Here is a 21,198-nt window from a genome sequence, read left to right on the forward strand (position 1 = left end):
ACATGACCGAGACGCTCTTAGGTCAATAACCAACAGCGGGATCTGGATACCCATGATGGCTCCCACATGCTCCTCGATGTTGTCATCGGATGAACCACGATGTCGAGGATTCGATCAAACCCTGTACGCAATTCCCTTTGTCAATCGGTACGTTACTTGCCCGAGACTCGATCGTCGGTATCCCAATACCTTGTTCATCGCTCTGGTAAGGCATCCTGGCGTAGAGTTTTGACTCTTCTCTTCTCAAATTTCACTAAATTTTTTTTAGGATCACGCGAGTATCTTGGTTTTGTTCCGATGGTTTTGTGACGAGAACATTGTTCTTGGTGCCTCCTGTCTTTAGGGGTTGTGGCAGTGTCCCGGGGAGTTGAGCTCCGAGGTGTTGTCGTCACAATTTTATCGTTGCAATTCTGGTATACTTGAGATATGTGCGCGCCATCGGAAATCTCTTTTATGCAGTTCGTTGGTGAGATAACCTCGACGCCACCCAGTACTGGGGCGGGAGTTCGGGAGTATCGCCATAACTTGTATAACGGATGCTTTTCGAAGGTTGAGATAGATGGTTTCCGAAGGTTTCTTGGTTATGTGTTGAAGGATGGATACAGCTGGATGTAGGATTTGCTAGCTTGGGTGAGATATTATGCTTCCCCTGTATCCCCAACACCTGATTGCATAACCGGAAAGGTTCGGGAATTTCATAGGTGGGAATTCTAGTAGCTCTAGTTCTTCTTCCACGGATATTGGTTTGAGATTGGGATTTCTTACCGATTATTCGTTCTTGATCCGTACCTTGTTGAATTATTTCTCTACCTTAATTCTACGTGGCTTCTCAATTTATGGATATGTGACCATTTGAAGAGGAATGCATTCGTTCATTTTGTTCGGATGTGAAGACTATATGTTGCATTTTTCATTCCGTTGGATTCAGCTTCTATATTGTTGTCTATCTATGTGCTAATGGTGGTCAACCTCTTCAGGATGGCTCCTCCAACGCGCACGACTCTGAATCCTGATCCGCCTCCACCTCCGCCTCCTCCGGAAGCATGGCAAGCTGTGATGGCCGCTACTAATGCAAACACACAGTTGATCATGCAAATCCTCCAAGAGCGCAATCAAGGCAGTCAAGGGAATCAAGGCCATAATCAGCACCACTTTGCTACACTGAACCAGTTCCTTGCTAATGGCCCAAAGACGTTCAGCGGTTGTGTTGAGGCTACCGATGCTGACGATTGGCTAGTGGATCTGGGCAAGCATTTTGAATGCAGCAACGTCAGGCCTGAAGATTTCGTCAAGTTCGCTTCTTTCCAGCTCAAAGATCAGGCTGCAGAGTGGTTCCAGCAGTACAAGGATTCCAGAGGTGGACGTTTGATCACTTGGAATGATTTTCGTCAAGATTTCCGCGCTCAACACATTCCTCAAAGTGTGGTTGAGAGTAAGCGTCAGGAATTCCGCAATCTGAAGCAAGGCTCTTTGTCTGTCTATGACTACAACAAGTTGTTCCAGAAGCTCGCCCGTTTTGCCAAGCAGGATGTTCCTGATGAGAAGAGCATGATCTATCAGTTCAGGGGTGGTCTTCGTGAGGAAATTCAGCTCGCTCTTGTCCTCTTTGAGCCGTTGAGATACGATGAGTTCTACAACATGGCACTGAAGCAAGAGGCTGCTCAGATGAGGTGTGATGCTTCCAGGAAGCGTGCCAGAGATGTTACTCCTTCTTCCTCTACTCAAGTGGTCAAGCAGCAGAAGTATTGGCTTCCTCCTCCCCCGTTCCGTCAGCCGTATCAGCAGAAGAGCAAAGGTGGCAGTGGTTTCTCCCACCCACCCAACCCAGGCTTTTAGAACAAGTCTTCGTCTCAAGCGCCAAGATCGAGTGCTCCGTATCACCGTCCGCTTTCAGAGGTCACGTGCAACAAGTGCCAACAGAAGGGTCACTATGCCAACAAGTGTACCAACCAGAGGCGTCTTCCTCCTCCTCCTCCTGTCAGATCGGCAAGTACAGCTGTGGTCAAGCACAATCCCAAGCACGCCAAGGTCAATATGGTGAATGCAGCTCAGGCAGAGGACTCGTCAGATGTGATCATGGGTAACCTTCCTGTTAACGATGTTCCTGCAAAAGTTCTTTTTGACACAGGTGCATCGCATTGCTTCATTTCCAAACCTTTTGCATCAAAGTATGAGTGTGATTATCAGTATCTGCAAAGTTCCTTGCAAATTGTGTCACCGGGCAAGCAGATGACAGCTAACACCTGCGTCCCTGAGGTTACTATCACATTGGGTGACTACAAGTTCCTTTCTTCCCCAATTGTTCTCGGTAACTCGGCTATTGATCTTATTCTCGGAATGGATTGGCTTTCTAAGCACAAGGCACATCTTGACTGTGCTGCCAGGCAGATTCAATTGACTCATTCGTCTGAGGATGTCATTGTCTTTGCCGCTCGGGATAATACCATCCGGTTGTTTTCTCTCAATGAGAAGGGTGAATTGGATGCCATCTCTCAAATTCCTGTCGTTTGCGAATATCAAGACGTCTTTCCAGAAGAACTTCCAGGGATGCCTCCAAACCGGCCGGTTGAATTTGTTATTGAACTTGAGCCTGGCACGGAACCTATGTGCAAACGTCCTTACAAGCTCGGCCCCGAAGAGTTGAAGGAGCTGAAGAAACAACTCGATGAGCAAGAAAGATTGGGTCTCATTCGGCCTAGTACTTCTCCGTGGGGTTGTGGTGTTCTTTTTGTGAAGAAGAAGGATGGATCGAGTCGACTTTGTGTTGATTACCGTCCAGTAAACAAGAAGACACTCAAGAACAAATACCCACTTCCCAACATCAATGAGCTGTTCGAACAACTCAAGGGTGCTCAAGTATTCTCCAAGCTTGATCTCCGTATGGGTTATCATCAGATTCGTATTCGTGAGCAAGATATTCCCAAGACGGCGTTCAGAACAAGCTTTGGTTCATATGAATACACTGTCATGTCTTTTGGCCTCGCCAACGCTCCTCCGACGTTCTCTCGCATGATGAACTTCATCTTCAGCCCCTACACCAATGAATTCGTTTTGGTCTATCTCGACGACATTCTGGTTTTCTCGAAGAACAAGAAAGACCATGCCAAGCACTTGCGTTTGGTACTTGACAAGCTCAGAGAACATCAGTTCTACGCCAAGTTCTCCAAGTGTGAATTTTGGCTCGATGAGGTTCTTTATCTTGGTCATATCATCTCTGCCAAGGGCATTTCCGTGAATCCTGAGAAGGTGTCTGCAATTGTGAATTGGGAACCTCCTCAGAACATAAAGCAACTCCGCAGTTTTCTCGGTCTCGCAAGCTATTGCAGAAGATTCGTTGAAAACTTTTCTAAGATCGCCAAGCCTCTCTCAAATCTTCTTCAGAAGCACGTCAAATACGTTTGGTCTCCGGAGTGTGATATTGCTTTCAACACTTTGAAAGAGAAATTGATCACTGCTCCAGTTCTGACTCCGCCTGATGAAACCAAGCCGTACGAGGTCTTTTGTGATGCCTCTCTCCAAGGTCTCGGTGCTGTACTGATGCAAGAGAAGAAAGTTGTTGCTTATACCTCTCGCTAGTTGAAGCCTAATGAGAAGAACTACCCCACTCATGATCTCGAGTTGGCGGCAGTTGTGCACGCTTTGTTGACTTGGAGACATCTTCTATTGGGAAGGAAAGTGGATATTTTCACTGATCACAAGAGTCTCAAGTACATCTTCACTCAGCCTAATCTCAACCTCAGGCAGACTCGATGGGTCGAAATGATTCAAGAGTACAATCCGAGTATCGAGTATACTCCAGGCAAGGCTAATGTGATTGCTGACGCTTTGAGCAGGAAAGCATATTGCAACAGTCTGATTCTCAAGCCTTATCAACCCGAGCTTTGTGAAGCTTTCCGCAAACTTAATCTGCAAGTTGTTCCTCAAGGTTTCCTCGCCAACCTTCAAGTCTCTCCTACCTTAGAAGACCAGATTCGCCAAGCCCAACTTCTTGATGCTATGGTGAAAAAGGTGAAGATTGGTATTGCAAAGAGTCAGTCCAAGTACAAGTGCTACCGACTTGATGACAAGGACACTCTCTTCTTCGAGGATCGAATTGTTGTGCCCAAAGGTGAACTTCGTAAGGTGATCATGAACGAGGCTCACAACTCTCTCCTCTCCATCCACCCTGGGAGTACGAAGATGTATCAGGACCTCAAGCAAGCTTATTGGTGGACTCGAATGAAGCGCGAGATCGCTCAATTCGTGAATGAATGTGATGTCTGCAGAAGAGTGAAGGCGGAACGCCAAAGGCCAGCTGGTCTCCTCCAACCTCTTGCCATTCCAGAATGGAAGTTTGACCACATTGAAATGGACTTCGTGACTGGGTTTCCAAAGTCCAAGCGTGGCAATGATGCTATATTTGTTGTCATCGACAAGCTCACCAAAGTGGCTCACTTTCTGCCTATCAAAGAGTCGATCACTGCAGCTCAATTGGCGGAACTCTATACCTCTCGCATTGTCTCTCTGCACGGTATTCCTCAAGTGATATCTTCAGACCGTGGTAGCATCTTTACCTCCAAGTTTTGGGATTCTTTTCAGAAGGCCATGGGCACCAACATCCGCTTCAGCACAGCTTTCCATCCTCAAACGAGCGGTCAAGTCGAGCGTGTCAACCAGATTCTCGAAGATATGCTCAGGGCTTGTGTGATCTCCTTCGGCATGAAGTGGGAGGATTGTCTTCCTTATGCTGAATTCTCATACAACAACAGCTTTCAAGCAAGTTCGGGCAAGGCCCCCTTTGAAATTCTATATGGCAGGAAGTGTCGTACCCCTCTCAACTGGTCTGAAACCGGTGAACGTCAGCTGCTGGGTAATGACTTAATCACAGAAGCAGAAGAAATGTGCAAAGTCATTCGTGATAACCTCAAAGCAGCTCAATTCCGCCAGAAGTGCTACTATGATAGTAAGCACCGTGATCTGGTTTTCGAGATCGGAGATCATGTTTACCTCCGCGTCTCTCCCATGAAAGGTACTCGTCGCTTCGGTATCAAAGGGAAGCTTGCCCCTAGATACGTGGGACCTTTCAAGATTGTCAGCAAGAGAGGCGACCTCGCCTATCAACTCGAGCTTCCTTCAAACTTTGCAAATGTTCATGATGTGTTCCATGTCTCTCAGCTTCGAAAGTGCTTCAAGACTCCTGACCGCACCGTCAACTTCGAGGACATTGAGCTCCAAGAAGATCTCTCCTATCGTGAGCACCCAGTTGCTATTCTTCAAGAGACTGAATGCAAGACTCGCAACAAGTCAATCAAATTCCTCAAAGTTAAGTGGTCTCACCATTCCGACCGTGAAGCTACCTGGGAACGCGAGGATCACCTCCGTTCTGAGTACCCGGAGTTCTTTCAGTCCTAGATCTCGGGACGAGATCTTTTCGTAGTGGTGGAGTGTTGTAACGCCCCAGATGTAACTTTCCCCATTTGTACTCCAACTCTTGCCGTTTCCGGTGTCAAGTTATATTTATTTCTCGGGTTCGGGTCCTTGTCTCCGTGTGTTGTTTTCGTTTTCATGCATCTCATACCATGTCATCTCATGCATTGCATTTGCATATATGTTCATCTCATGCATTCGAGCATTTTCCCCGTTGTCCGTTTTGCATTCCGGCGCTTCGTTCTCCTCCGGTGGTCATTTCTAGTCTTCTTTCGTGTGTGGGGTTTAAACATTTCCGGATTGGACCGAGACTTGCCAAGCGGCCTTGGTTTACTACCGGTAGACCGCCTGTCAAGTTTCGGGTCATTTGGACTTCGTTTGATACTCCAACGGTTAACCGAGGGACCGAAAAGGCCTCGTGTGTGTTGCAGCCCAACACCCTCCAAATTTGGCCCAAAACCCACCAAACTCTGCTCCATGTCCTAGAGCGTTCGATCACGATCGTGTGGGCGAAAACCGCACCTCATTTGGACTCTCCTAGCTCCCTCTATGCCTATATATAGACCCCCTCCTCCAAATCCCGGATCCCCTCGTCTCAAACCCTAGTTTAAAAAAAACAGCTCCCAGCCACCGACGGACATGTTCGCCGCCTGACCGGACACGTCCGCCGGCGCCCCCGACCACTCCGGTGCCGCCACGTGGCAGGACCACATTGCCGCCGCCGTCCCGGCCTGGGAGGCCCAGGAGGGGCCCCCGCGAGCCCGCGCCCCCGCGCCTCTTCCTCCTCTCGGGCGCCGCCGCCTCCCCGACCTCCCGCGACCGGCGCCGTCGCCGCCACCGCACCGGCCGCCGCCGCGCCGGGCCCCGCCGCCCGTCCGCTCCACGCCGCGCGCCCGCGCCTCCGTGGTCGCGCCCTCGCCCGCGGTCGGCCTCGCCGGCCACCTCGCCGCCCCTCGACGCCGGCCACCGCCTCCCCCTACGCCCGCGGCCTCGGATCCGGCGCCGACGAACCTCGTCGCGCGTGCCCAGCTACAGTGCCCGATCCGGCTACAGTAAACCCTAGATCTAGGTTGACTTTCCCTCTTCCCCCTTATTTTTTTTGCTAACTTTGACTGCTTGTATCTCCGCAACCGTAGCTCCGTTTTGGGCGTATGATATATCAAAATCTTCGACTCGACATGTACATCATTTCATTCCATTGCATCATTTGCATTTGAGGTCATCTTGATGCCCAAAATGCTGTTAGAAGGAGGCTTCGTGAGTTAAATTGCAGATCCGTTAGTTCATCATGCACTTTTGTCATTTTTGCCATGTTTAATTCGTGCATGATATGCCTGTGCCCCTTTGGGATGAATTGTTAAGCATTTTGTCTTCTTTCCAGAGGTGCCACCCATGTATTTTTAGGATGTGTGTGTTGTCTTGTGCAAGCTTGCGAAGAGAGGTACCTGAGATTGCAGATTTCAGGGACTTAGTGATTTTCACTGTCTGGGATATTTTAGTTCATGATGCTATATGTCCAGCTTGTTTCCTAGTGATCCGTGCCTCTTTTGAGGATGAGCAGTAAGGGAGTTTTGATATTTATGTTATTCTCTATCCATCCATGTCTTTGTTGGCATATATGGAATGCTCTAGGTTGACTCAATCGAGCTCAACTTTTGCTTCGTTGTTAATCTGGGCAGATCGTCAACTTGTTTGCGATTTTGCCGATGCTACCGTTAGAGTTCCATGCATGCTATGCCTTCGTTCTTGCCATGTGTAGCTAGCACATTATGCCTTCTTGCTGGTTATAGGCTTTCCTTGTCATGACTTGCACCGTAGTGAGTGCATCGAGCTCGTTTACATGCCTTCGTGAGTTATATTTCAGCGTGTCTCAGTTTTCACTAAGTCTGAAAACTGATTGTGTTCGAGCTATGTTCGTGAGCTCGGTAGAGTATTTTGTGAACCCTTTTGGCCCCAGGTCACTTTGGGTGTTTTGTTAAGCTTGTTGAGTAGCTTCATGCCATGTTCTTACTTGTCATGTTCAGGTTTTCTATCATGTTGTTTTGCTGCTCCGAAGAGAGCATTGTGATCTGAAATTTCAGACTAGTGTTAATTTCACTAAGTCTGGAATCTGTTTTGCATTTGCGTTTTAGCCATGCTTGTTTGAACCTCTTAATGGATGAATTGGCCGTGGCTCAGTGCTAGTGTTTTGTCAACCATCTTGTGTAATTCACTGCCATGTATTTTGTTTTCATGTTTGGTGGCTGTAGCATGTTCATTTCGTTGCATTTAGATGCCTACTTGCTGTAAATCACAGACCGGTGTCATATCTTAAAACGCTTGCCATTCCCAAACCGTAGCTCCGATTCCAATGATCTTTATATCGTTTTCAAGCGATTTCATCCCCTCTATCCAGTGGCACACTTGGTTTTCCAAGTTGATACCAGGTTCATGCATTTCCTGGCATATCTTGCATTTTGCATCCCGCATCGCATCCCGCATAGCATATCGTCATTTCATCATATTGCTTGGTCTTGCCCGTGGTTGATGGTATCCTTGTTGCTTGTTTGTCTTGTGGGTAGAGCCGAGAGACGAGTTCGCTACCGAGGAGCCCGTTGAGTTTGCTTGTGAGGATCCAGTCAACTCTGACAACTGTGCAGGCAAGATGATCATACCCTCGAAATCACTACTATCTTTGCTATGCTAGTTTGCTCGCTCTTTTGCTTGCCACTTCTACGATGCCTACCATTTGCTTGTCAGCCTCCCAATTGCCATGTTGAACCTCTAACCCACCATTGTCCTAGCAAACCGTTGATTGGCTATGTTACCGCTTTGCTCAGCCCTTCTTATAGCGTTGTTAGTTGCAGGTGAAGATTGGAGCCGTTCCTTGTTGGAACATTTATTTTCTTGTTGGGATATCATTATATTGCTATGTTGTCTTAATGCATCTATATACTTGGTAAAGGGTGGAAGGCTCGGCCTCTCGCCTAGTGTTTTGTTCCACTCTTGCCGCCCTAGTTTCCGTCATATCGGTGTTATGTTCCCGGATTGTTGCGTCCCTTACGCGGTTGGGTTATAATGGGAACCCCTTGATAGTTCGCCTTGATTAAAGCTTTTCCAGCAATGCCCAACATTGGTTTTACCATTTGCCACCTAGCCTCTTTTTCCCTTGGGTTTCCGGAGCCCGAAGGTCATCTTATTTTAACCCCCCCCCCCGGGCCAGTGCTCCTCTGAGCGTTGGTCCAAACTAGAGTCCTGTGCAGCGCCCCCTCGGGGAAACTCGAGGTTTGGTTTTAGTTGTATGGAGCGCTCATCTGAGTGTGCCCTGAGAAAGAGATATGTGCAGCTCCTATCGGGATTTGTCGGCACATTCGGGCGGTGTTGCTGGTCTTGTTTTAACCTGTCAAATTGTCTTGTTGTACCGGGTTGCCGAGTCTGATCGGTGTGTCTCGGGTGGAGGTCTATTCCTTCGTTGACCGTGAGAGCTTGTCATGGGCTAAGTTGGGACCCCCCTGCAGGGATTGAACTTTCGAAAGCCGTGCCCGCGGTTATGGGCAGATGGGAATTTGTTAATGTCCGGTTGTAGATTACTTGAACTAAACTTAATTAAAATGAATCAACCGTGTGTGTTACCGTGATGGCCCCTTCTCGGCGGAGTCCGGGAAGTGGACACGGTGTTGGAGTTATGTTTGCGCAGGATGTTCCTTTAGCTTCTCGCTCGTGCTTCGCCTTCTCTTCTCGCTCTCTTTTGCGTATAAGTTAGCCACCACATATGCTAGTCGCTTGCTGCAGCTCCACATATTTTTGCCTTATCCATTCCTATGAGCTTAAATAGTCTTGATCGCGTGGGTGTGAGATTGCTGAGTCCCTGTGGCTCACAGATACTACAACTCCAGATGCAGGTCCAGGTGTTTCTGCTCCAGTTGACGATTACGAGCTCAAGTGGGAGTTTGACGAGGACTCTCAGCGATACTACGTGTCTTTTCCGGATGATCAGTAGTGGTGCCTAGTTGGGGTTATCGATTTAGGACCTTGTCGCATGTTGGGGGTCTTTTCTATTTTGGCACCGTAGTCGGGCCATGAGTGATTTGTTCGATGGATGTTATTTGTGTACTCTGATGTGACGTGGCGAGTGTAAGCCAACTATGTTATCTCCCCCTTTTATTATATATTACATGGGATGTTGTAATGATTGCCTGACTTGCGACATTGCTTTCAATGCGGTTATGCCTCTAAGTCGTGCCTCGACACGTGGGAGCTATAGCCGCATCGAGGGCGTTACAGTAATGCATGATCCCGTGTCCAACACCTTGGTCACATTGAGCTCATTATGATGATGCATTACCGAGTGGGCCCAGAGATACCTCTCCGTCATACGGAGTGACAAATCCCAATCTCGATCCGTGTCAACCCAACAGATACTTTCGGAGATACCTGTAATGCACCTTTATAGTCACCCAGTTACGTTGTGACGTTTGATACACCCAAGGCACTCTTACGATATCCGGGAGTTACACGATCTCATGGTCGAAGGAAGAGATACTTGACATTGGCAAAGCTCTAGCAAAACGAACTACACGATCTTTTATGCTATGCTTAGGATTGGGTCTTGTCCATCACATCATTCTCCTAATGATGTGATCCCGTTATCAACGACATCCAATGTCCATAGTCAGGAAACCATGACTATCTGTTGATCACAACGAGCTAGTCAACTAGAGGCTCACCAGGGACATATTGTGGTCTATGTATTCACACGTGTATTACGATTTCCGGATAATACAGTTATAGCATGAATAAAAGACATTTATCATGAACATTGAAATATAATAATACTTTTATTATTGCCTCTAGGGCATATTTCCAACACAGGTGTCTTCCAGTTATTCGCTATTGTTGCCATGTCATTTGCTTGTGTGTTGCATTTTATCATGTCATCATATGCATTGCATCATCATGTTTTCAAAACTTGCATCCGCCCGGGTTCCCCCACTTCCGTCCGTTGTCCGTTCTGAGCCCAGACACACTTGCACGCACCCACGGCACGTCCGAAATATTATTTTATAAGTGGCCGGAAAATGTTCTCGGAATGGGTTGAAAGTTGGCATGCAGTGTTGTTATGTTGTAGGTAGGCCGCCTGCCAAGTTTCATCGCATTTGGAGTTCGTTTGGTGCCCCAACGGATAACTATAGCGACATTATAGTCGGTCAAAACGTCGGATGTTTTCGGTCTCCAGAAACAGTTGCCGGGCTGCACTCCTCTCCTCTCATCTCAGCCCAACCTCTTTTCACAACCCACCTACAGCCCACCTAAAACCCCCTCCGTTTCGGACCGTCAGATCGTGATCGGAGGCTCCGAAACGCTCCAAAAGCCCCCCAAACCCACCAAAACCCTAGCCCCTTCCTATTTAAACAACCCCCCTTGCCATTTTGGGCGTCCCTAGCCCCTAAACCTACCCTAACCCTCCTCCCACCTCTCAGTCGGCAACCACCTACCCCCCTCCTCAATCTCAGCGCCGGTCTAACCTGCCACCGCCACTTGGCGCACCGCCATTAGCCCCCGCCGCCATCTACCCTGGATGCAACCAACCGCCGCACGCCACCTCAGCATTTGCCTCCCTCCACCTCCCGCAGAGCCCGGCGAAGCCCATGGCAGACCCGCCACGGGCCGATCTGGGCCCGAGGCCACCCGCCGCGAGCCCACGCGCACGATCCACGCAGCACCCCTCAAACCTCCCGCCGGCGACCCCGATCCCCACCGCTGGACTCCGTCGGCGCCGTCCCGGACGTTCCTCGTCACCCCGCCGCCGGCGAGCACCAACCCAGGTCACGCCGCCCGCCTCCTTCTCCTTCCTGACTGGATCTCTCCCATCTCACCCATCTATCTCTCTGTAGGGCGCCCCGACGGAGATCCCCTCGCCGCTGCCTCGGATCTCGCCGGGATGCTCTGGATCCGGCGCCTCCCCGCCCATCGTGTCGGCCTCCCTCTTTGGAGATCGGATCCACCATGCCCGACTCGTTCCTCGCCGTCTGCTGCCCTCCCCGCGTCTTCCTCTCGCCGGGACCCCGCCGCGGCGTCGCACGCCGGTCAGCTCTCCGGCGCCGACTGCCGTCGTTTGTCAACGCCTGCCTCCCCATCCAGGCGGGATCGGGAGGAGGACATCTATGGGAGTCCTGGATTAAGGGGTCTCCGGACAGCCGGACTATCTGCATTGGCCGGACTGTTAGACTATGAAGATACAAGATTGAAGACTCCGTCTCGTGTCCGGATGGGACTCTACTTGGCGTGGAAGGCAAGCTAGGCAATACGTATATGGATATCTTCTCCTTTGTAACCGACCTTGTGTAACCCTAACCCTCTCCGGTGTCTATATAAACCGAAGGGTTTTAGTCCGTAGGACAACAATCACAACATACAATCATACCGTAGGCTAGCTTCTAGGGTTTAGCCTCTCTGATCTCGTGGTAGATCTACTCAGTAACACCCATATCATCAATATCAATCAAGCATGACGTAGGGTTTTACCTCCATCAAGAGGGCCCGAACCTGGGTAAAACTTCGTGTCCCTTGCCTCCTGTTACCATCCGGCCTAGACGCACAGTTCGGGACCCCCTACCCGAGATCCGCCGGTTTTGACACCGACAACATCCTCCACGTGGGCCTCTGCGGCCCAGGATCCGCGGATTGCTCCGGCCGGCCTACTTTGCCAACGGGCCCAAGGCCCAGGGTGAGCAGCCCTCGGCCTTTTTTCCATTTGTTGGGTTTCCTACTCAGATTCGGCCCAGAGTCTATATTTTTTAGACTCTGTGATTTTGTTTTTTTAGGAGTCTGGCAAGTTTACAGAATAGTCCCTCTAGTTCATGCATTTCATAACTCACCAACCGTGCATCGATTAAAATAAGTTATTTATGAAATATGCTTAGATTTCTGTCTAGTTTCATAATATGCCACTTTCATCCATGTTTGAAATGCTTAAAATTATGTTTGATTAAATTTGCTCATATAGCATGCTAAAATGATTTAATTCATAACTAAATAACCGTAGCTCCAAACCTAACAAACTTTATATGTAAATGGGGTAGAAATTTTCCTAGTTTAACATGGTGTACTTACTTTGCATGTTTAACAACTCTAAGATTGTGTTTAGGGAAGAACAGTACTAAACCTTAAAACATGGACATGAGGAGTTTCCGGACTTGTTGTTTGTTGTTCCGGCCTCATTTAAACCTGCCTAGATAGGTAGTTTTTCATATGCTTCACCTCTTGGCAGGTTAATCAACATTTAATATTGTTGGTTACATAAACGAGAGAGAACTAAATAAGTCACGTGGTGTTTCGTCAATATGCAACGGAGTTGCATATTGAGCTCCACTTAATTTGTAGGATTGTTTGTGCACTTTGCCATGCCATGCTTCTTTAAACCGGACATGCATCATACTTGGTTGTGCATCATGCCATGCTTATGTGGTGGTTGTTTACTATGTTGTGTGCTTCTTTCCGGTGTTGCTTCTTCGGCTTGGTTCCAATAACGTTGCGTTTGTGAGGACCCGTTCATCTACGTCCGTTTGTCTTCTTCATGGAGTCGTTCTTCTTCCTTGTGGGATTTCAGGCAAGATGACCATACCCTCGAAATCACTTCTATCTTTGCTTGCTAGTTGCTCGCTCTTTTGCTATGCCTATGCCGCGATACCTACCACTTGCTTATCATGCCTCCCATATTGTTGAGCCAAGCCTCTAACCCACCTTGTCCTAGCAAACCGTTGTTTGGCTATGTTACCGCTTTGCTCAGCCCCTCTGATAGCGTTGCTAGTTGTAGGTGAAGATTGGAGTTTGTTCCTTGTTGGAACATGGAGATTTGTTGGGATATCACAATATATCTTATTTACTTAATGCATGTATATACTTGGTAAAGGGTGGAAGGCTCGGCCTTATGCCTGGTGTTTTGTTCCACTCTCGCTGGCCTAGTTTCCGTCATACCGGTGTTATGTTCCTTGATTTTGCGTTCCTTACACGGTTGGGTTATAATGGGAACCCCTTGATAGTTCGCCTTGAATAAAACTCCTCCAGCAAGGCCCAACATTGGTTTTACCTTTTGCCACCTAGTCTTTTCTTTCCCCTGGGTTCTGCAGACTGAAGGGTCATCTTTATTTAAACCCCCAGGCCAATGCTCCTTTGAGTGTTGGTCCAACCTGTCAGCTGCCGGTGGCCTCCAGGGGCAACTCTGGGCTGGCCTACCGGAACCTTGGACAATCCGGTGTGCACTGAGAACGAGATATGTGCAGCTCCTATCGGGATTTGTCGGCACATTCGGGTGGCTTCACTGGTCTTGTTTTACCATTGTCGAAATGTCTTGTAACCGGGATTCCGAGCCTGATCGGGTCTTCCTGGGAGAAGGAATATCCTTCGTTGACCGTGAGAGCTTGTGATGGGCTAAGTTGGGACACCCCTGCATGGATTTGAACTTCCGAAAGCCGTGCCCGTGGTTATGGGCAGATGGGAATTTCTTAATGTTCGGTTGTAGAAAACCTGAAACTTATCTTAATTAAAATGCACCAACCGCGTGTGTAACCGTGATGGTCTCTGCTCGACGGAGTCCGGGAAGTGAACACGGTTTTGGAGTAATGCTTGACGTAGGTTGTTCTAGGATCACTTCTTGATCATAGTTTGTCGCTCGTGCCTTTGCCTTCTCTTCTCGCTCTCTTTTGCGAATATGTTAGCCACCATATATGCTAGTCGCTTGCTGCAGCTCCACATCATACCTTTTACCCTTCCTATAAGCTTAAATAGTCTTGATCGCGAGGGTGTGAGATTGCTGAGTCACCGTGACTCACAGATACTTCCAAAACCAGCTTGCAGGTGCCGATGAGAACGTGCAGGTGACGCAACCGAGCTCAAGGAGGAGCTCGTTAAAGATCGTGTTCGTTATGTTGTTCCATTTCCAGATGATCAGTAGTGGAGCCCAGTCGGGACGATCGGGGATCTGTGTAGCATTTGTGGGTAGTCTTCTTTTATTTTGGTTCCGTAGTCAGACCTTGTGTGTATCTGGATTGATGTAATACTTTATTCATGTAATTGTGTGAAGTGGCGATTGTAAGCCAACTATGTATCTTTTTCCCTTATGTATTACATGGGTTGTGTGAAGATTACCTCACTTGCGACAATGCTTTCAATGCGGTTATGCCTCTAAGTCGTCCTTCGACACATGGGATATATAGCCGCATCGAGGGTGTTACAGGTAGTAACTTGATCTGAAGTTTCATGATCATCACCATTAGCTTCCTCGCTAATTGGTTTAGGTGTCATAGGAACCGGTTTCTGTGATGAACTACTTTCCAATAAGGGAGCAGGTACAGTTACCTCATCAAGTTCTACTTTCTTCGCACTCACTTCTTTCGAGAGAAAATCCTTCTCTAGAAAGGATCCATTCTTGGCAACGAATGCCTTTCCTTCGGATCTGTGATAGAAGGTGTACCCAATAGTTTCTTTTGGGTATCCTATGAAGACATATTTCTCCGATTTTGGTTCGAGCTTATCAGGTTGAAGTTTTTCACATAAGCATCGCAGCCCCAAACTTTAAGAAACGGCAACTTTGGTTTCTTGCCAAACCACAGTTCATAAGGCGCCGTCTCAAAAGATTTCGATGGTGCCCTATTTAACGTGAATGTAGCTGTCTCTAAAGCATAACCCCAAAACGATAGCGGTAAATCAATAAGAGACATCATAGATCGCACCATATCTAGTGAAGTACGATTATGACGTTCGGACACACCATTACGTTGTGGTGTTCCGGGTGGCATGAGTTGGGAAACTATTCCACATTGTTTCAAATGTAAACCAAAATCGTAACTCAAATATTCTCCTCCACGGTCAGATCGTAGAAACTTTATTTTCTTATCACGATGATTTTCCACTTCACTCTGAAATTCTTCGAAGTTTTCAAATGTTTCAGACTTATGTTTCATTAAGTAGATATACCCATATCTGCTCAAATCATCTGCGAAGGTGAGAAAATAACGATACCCGCCATGAGCCTCAACATTCATCGGACCACATACATCAGTATGTATGATTTCCAACAAATTTGTTGCTCGCTCCATTGTTCCAGAGAATGGCGTTTTAGTCATCTTGCCCATGAGGCAGGGTTCGCAATTACCAAGTGATTCATAATCAAGTGATTCCAGAAGTACATCAGTATGGAGTTTCTTCATGCGCTTTACACCAATATGACCCAAACGGCAGTGCCACAAATAAGTTGCACTATCATTATCAACTCTGCATCTGTTGGCTTCAACATTATGAATATGTGTATCACTACTATCGAGATTCAACACAAATAGACCACTCTTCAAGGGTGCATGACCATAAAAGATATTACTCATATAAAGAGAACAACCATTATTCTTAGGTTTAAATGAATAACTGTCTCGCATCAAACAAGATCCAGATATAATGTTCAAGCTTAACGCTGGCACCAAATAACAATTATTCAGATCTAAAACTAATCCCGAAGGTAGATGTAGAGGTAGCATGCCGACGACGATCACATTGCCTTTGGAACCATTTCCCACGCGCATCGTCACCTCGTCCTTAGATAGTCTTCACTTAATCCGTAGTCCCTGCTTCAAGATGCAAATATTAGCAACATAACCAGTATCAAATACCCAGGTGCTACTGCGAGCTCTAGTAAGGTACACATCAATAACATGTATATCACAAATACCTTTGTTCACCTTGCCATCCTTCTTATCCGCCAAATACTTGGGGCAGTTCCGCTTCCAGTGACCAGTCCCTTTGCAGTAGAAGCACTCAGTCTCAGGCTTAGGTCCAGACTTGGGTTTCTTCTCTTGAGCAGCAACTTGTTTGCCGTTCTTCTTGAAGTTCCCTTTCTTCTCCCCTTAACCCTTTTTCTTGAAATGGGTGGTCTTGTTGACCATCAACACTTGATGCTCCTTCTTGATTTCTACCTCTGCAGCCTTTAGCATTGCAAAGAGCTCGGGAATTGTTTTATCCATCCCTTGCATATTATAGTTCATCACGAAGCTCTTGTAGCTTGGTGGCAGTGGTTGAAGAACTCTGTCAATGACACTATCAACCGGAAGATTAACTCCCAGCTGAGTCAAGTGGTTACGGTACCCAGACATTCTGAGTATATGTTCACTGACAAAACTATTCTCCTCCATCTTGCAGCTGTAGAACTTATTGGAGACTTCATATCTCTCAATCCGGGCATTTGCTTGAAATATTAACTTCAACTCCTGGAACATCTCATATGCTCCATGACGTTCAAAACGACATTGAAGTCCCGGTTCTAAGCCGTAAAGCATGGCACACTAAACTATTGAGTAGTCATCAGCTTTGCTCTGCCAGACGTTCATAACATCTAGCGTTGCTCCTGCAGCGGGTTTGGCACCCAGCGATGCTTCCAGGATGTAATTCTTCTGTGCAGCAATGAGGATAATCCTCAAGTTACGGACCCAGTCCGTGTAATTGCTACCATCATCTTTCAACTTTGCTTTCTCAAGGAATGCATTAAAATTCAACGGAACAACGGCATGGGCCATCTATCTACAATAACATAGATAAGCAAAATACTATCGGGTACTAAGTTCATGATAAATTTAAGTTCAATTAATCATATTACTTAAGAACTCCCACTTAGATAGACATCCCTCTAATCATCTAAGTGATCACGTGGTCCATATCAACTAAACCATAACCGATCATCCCGTGAAATGGAGTAGTTTTCAACGGTGAACATCACTATGTTGATCATATCTTCTATATGATTCACGCTTGACCTTTCGGTCTTAGTGTTCCGAGGCCATATCTGCATATGCTAGGCTCGTCAAGTTTAACCTGAGTATTCTGCGTGTGTAAAACTGTCTTACACCCGTTGTAGATGAACGTTGAGCTTATCACACCCGATCATCACGTGGTGTCTCGGCAGGACGAACTTTGGCAACGATGCATACTCAGGGAAAACACCTTTACCTTGAAATTTAGTGAGAGGTCATCTTATAATGCTACCATCAAAGAAAGCAGAATAAGATGCATAAAGGATAAACATCACGTGCAATCAATATAAGTGATATGATATGGCCATCATCATCTTGTGCCTTTGATCTCCATCTCCAAAGCACCGTCATGATCACCATCGTCACTAGCGCGAAACCTTGATCTCCATCATAGCATCATTGTCGTCTCCCCAACTATTGCTTCTATGACTATCACTACTGCTTAGTGATAAAGTAAAGCAATTACAGGGCGATTGCATTGCATACAATAAAGCGACAACCATATGGCTCTTGCCAGTTGTTGATAACTCTGTTACAAAACATGATCATCTCATACAATAAATATAGCATCATGTCTTGACCATATCACATCATAACATGCCCTGCAAAAACAAGTTAGAGGTCCTCTACTTTTGTTGTTGCAAGTTTTACGTGGCTGCTACGGGCTGAGCAAGAACCATTCTTACCTACGCATCAAAACCACAACGATAGTTCGTCAAGTTAGTGTTGTTTTAACCTTCTCAAGGACCGGGCGTAGCCACACTCGGTTCAACAAAAGTTGGAGAAACTGACACCCGCCAGCCACGTGTGTGCAAAGCACGTCGGTAGAACCAGACTCGCGTAAGCGTACGCGTAGTGTCGGTCCGGGCCGCTTCATCCAACAATACCGCCAAAACAAAGTATGACATGCTGGTAAGAAGTATGACTTGTATCTCCCACAACTCACTTGTGTTCTACTCGTGCATATAACATCTACGCAATAACCTGCCTTGGATGCCACTGTTGGGGAACGTAGTAATTTAAAAAAAAATCCTACGCACACGCAAGATCATGGTGATGCATAGCAACGAGAGGGGAGAGTGTCGTCCACATACCATCATAGACCGTTAAGAGGGAGCGTTATGACAATGCGGTTGATGTAGTCGTACGTCTTCATGATCGACCGATCCTCGGTACCGAATGTACGGCACCTCTAGGGCTGGAATTCGAGCCGAGTTGAGCCAGCTCGGCTCGACTCGCTAGAGCTCGTTTCATTAACGAGCTAGCTTGACTCGACTCGTTATTATAACGAGATCAAATTCAAGATTGGCTCGACTCATATAACTCGCGAGCTGGATCGTTTAGCTTTTTAAGCTCATTAAAGATATGAACATAAAACCCCTAAATATTATAAAAATGATTATGTATATATTGAACATATATATCACTAACAATAGTAATTTCCTTGTAATGCATGAGTCTTCTAGGAGGTTGGGCCTTCAATGGCTAGGCCTTGTGTTGTGCGCCTAGGACATAGGGTGCTGAGTGGCTGATCTTTTTTTGTATTGGGAGTGGCTGATCTTTTGTACCGAGCCTAACGAGTTACACGAGTACTCATGAGATTGGCTCGTTTAACTTGGTCTATAAACGATCTTAAACTAAAGCTTGGCTCGACTCGTTATTCTTCGAGTTTGAGTCGATTCGAGCCGACTCACGAGCTACTCGTTTAGCTCACGAGCTTCGAGCTTTTTTCCAGCCCTAGGCACCTCCGCGTTCAGCACACGTTCAGCATGGTGACGTCCGACGAACTCACGATCCAGTAGAGCTCGGGGAAGATTTTCGTCTGCATGATGGCGTGCTGATGATGTTGATGAAGCTACCGTTGCAGGGCTTCGCCTAAGCACCGCTATAGTATGACCGAGGTGGATTATGGTGGAGGGGGCACCGCACACGCCTGGAAGAGATCAATGATCAACTTGTGTGTATAGAGGTGCTCCCCTGCCCCCGTATATAAAGGAGCAAGGGGGAGGCCAGCCGGCCCTAGAGGGCACGCCAGGAGGCGCTCTTTCCTACTCCTAGTAGGAGGGGGAAAGGAAGGGGGGAAGGAGAAGGAAAGGGGGCGCCCCCCCCCCCTCTCCTAGTCCAATTAGGACTAGAGTGGGAGGGGGCGTGCGGCCTACCCTGGCCGGCCCCTCTCTCTCTCCACTAGGGCCCAATAAGGCCCATTATTGTGACGCCCCAAGACCAGAGCTTCAGATGCCTTCCAGGGTTTCCGGGTTCCGTCGTGTGATTTGTTTGGTTCATTGCATTCATCTTTGCATCGTGTGCATTGCATCATGTCATCATGCCATCATGTCATTTCTTTTTCTTAACTCAACTAAATAAACCGTATGGGTCTTCGATCCATTTAAATCGAGAGAACTCACTTGTGTTTTCTCTTTATAACATATTAAAGCCTCTCAATACTATTAGGGACCTATAATAAAATTATTCCATTTTTTGGAATTACTTTTAACACACTTGCAATTTAATTCCATGCCTCTTATGCTTCAAGTTGCACCTCCAAACTTTGTCAACAATTCTTTTCCCATTTATCGAGGCTCCTCCTAAATTCTCAATATTTTTGGACCTACCGAATACCCACTTCTTATTCAAACTCATTTGGATTTAAATTCAAATGAGTTCAAATCAAATCTTCATGCACACACTCACTTCTATTTTCTTGGATCAAGCTCATTTTTGGAAGTCCGGGAAATTATCCGCGTGTCCCACTTCTTTTCCTAACCTCCTTTTTTCTTTTCTTTCTTTTCTTTGTTTTGTTTCTTTTCTTTTCTTTAGAGTGAGAGGGAAAGAGAGCCCAACCCAGCCTTGCAGCCTTGCTCTCCTCATGCCCAGCCAGCGCCCTCCCCACTGGGCCGACCTTTTGGCCCATCTACCCTCCTAACCCTAGGCCCGAGCGAACCCCCATCCCGATAAATCCCCTCCTCTCCTGCGTTTCCTCCTCGTGCCGCCAGAGCGCCACCTCCTTGATCCCCATCTTTCCCCTTCGTCTCGCTCCCCCTCAGCGCCATCTCTCGCTCGATCCCTACTCCCTCCTTTCGCTCTCTCCCTCAAGCAACGCACGTTCACCGCCATTTCCCCGCCTAGCTTTCCTTGTGCTCGCACCCTCCTGGCTAGCAGTGGCCCTCCATGGCCTTCTGCCCGAGCCACCAACCCATCGCGCCTCCATGTGCCTGCTCCGGCGACCTCCGCCTCCAGCCGTGGCCGGCGAGTAGGCTCTCGCCGTCGCCTTCTTGCCATCTCCGCGCGCCTCCTCTTCTCGTCGCCTTCTCCAGCGCCGTTGCTGCCTACCCCGCCGACGACCAAACCACCGGAGTGCCGCCAGCCTCGTCCCTCTCCCCTTCATTCTCCTGCGCCGTCATAAGCAGAGGAGCAGGGCCCTTGCGCCGCGCGCCTCGTGCCCCTGCTCCCGGACATCCTCGATGGCGACCTCCGCCACGGCCCTGTTCGCGTGGAGCCCCTGCTCCACCACCATAAGTGCCAGGCAGCACCTCCTCTGTCTACGGATTGTGATGCTACTCGCCTTGCTCCTCGTGCCCCGCTCTTGCCTCTGCTATGACAGGAGCCCCGAAGCTCCTTTGCTTTGCTACACGCCCATGGCGTCATTGGCGCTCGATCCTTGCCATGCTCGCTGATGCCGCTGTTTTTCCCCTTTCAAATGAACGAGCAATGCCTTTGGGGGGTTTCGCCAAGTTCTTTTTCCGGAGACCTCTTCAAGACCAGGATACGCCAAGACCTGTTTGTGGATTTCGTCAAGTTCGAGCTTCGTTGGACGAGGGCTTTTGCCTTGCTCATTTTGGGACGCGACAAGTTCCTCTTTGAAAGAACGTCTGCATGATGATCTGACAAGTACCGTGGCACCGAAGACCTTTCATGCGTCAAGTCCATCTCCGAGGATTTCATCAAGTACCACGACGGCCGTTATTCGTCAAGTACCCCTTCGGATCACCAAGTTTCGGCTACCATCATCGTGAATTGC

The sequence above is a fragment of the Triticum dicoccoides genome, chromosome 6A (assembly GCF_002162155.2).
Source record: "Triticum dicoccoides isolate Atlit2015 ecotype Zavitan chromosome 6A, WEW_v2.0, whole genome shotgun sequence".
Lineage (NCBI taxonomy): Eukaryota > Viridiplantae > Streptophyta > Magnoliopsida > Poales > Poaceae > Triticum > Triticum dicoccoides.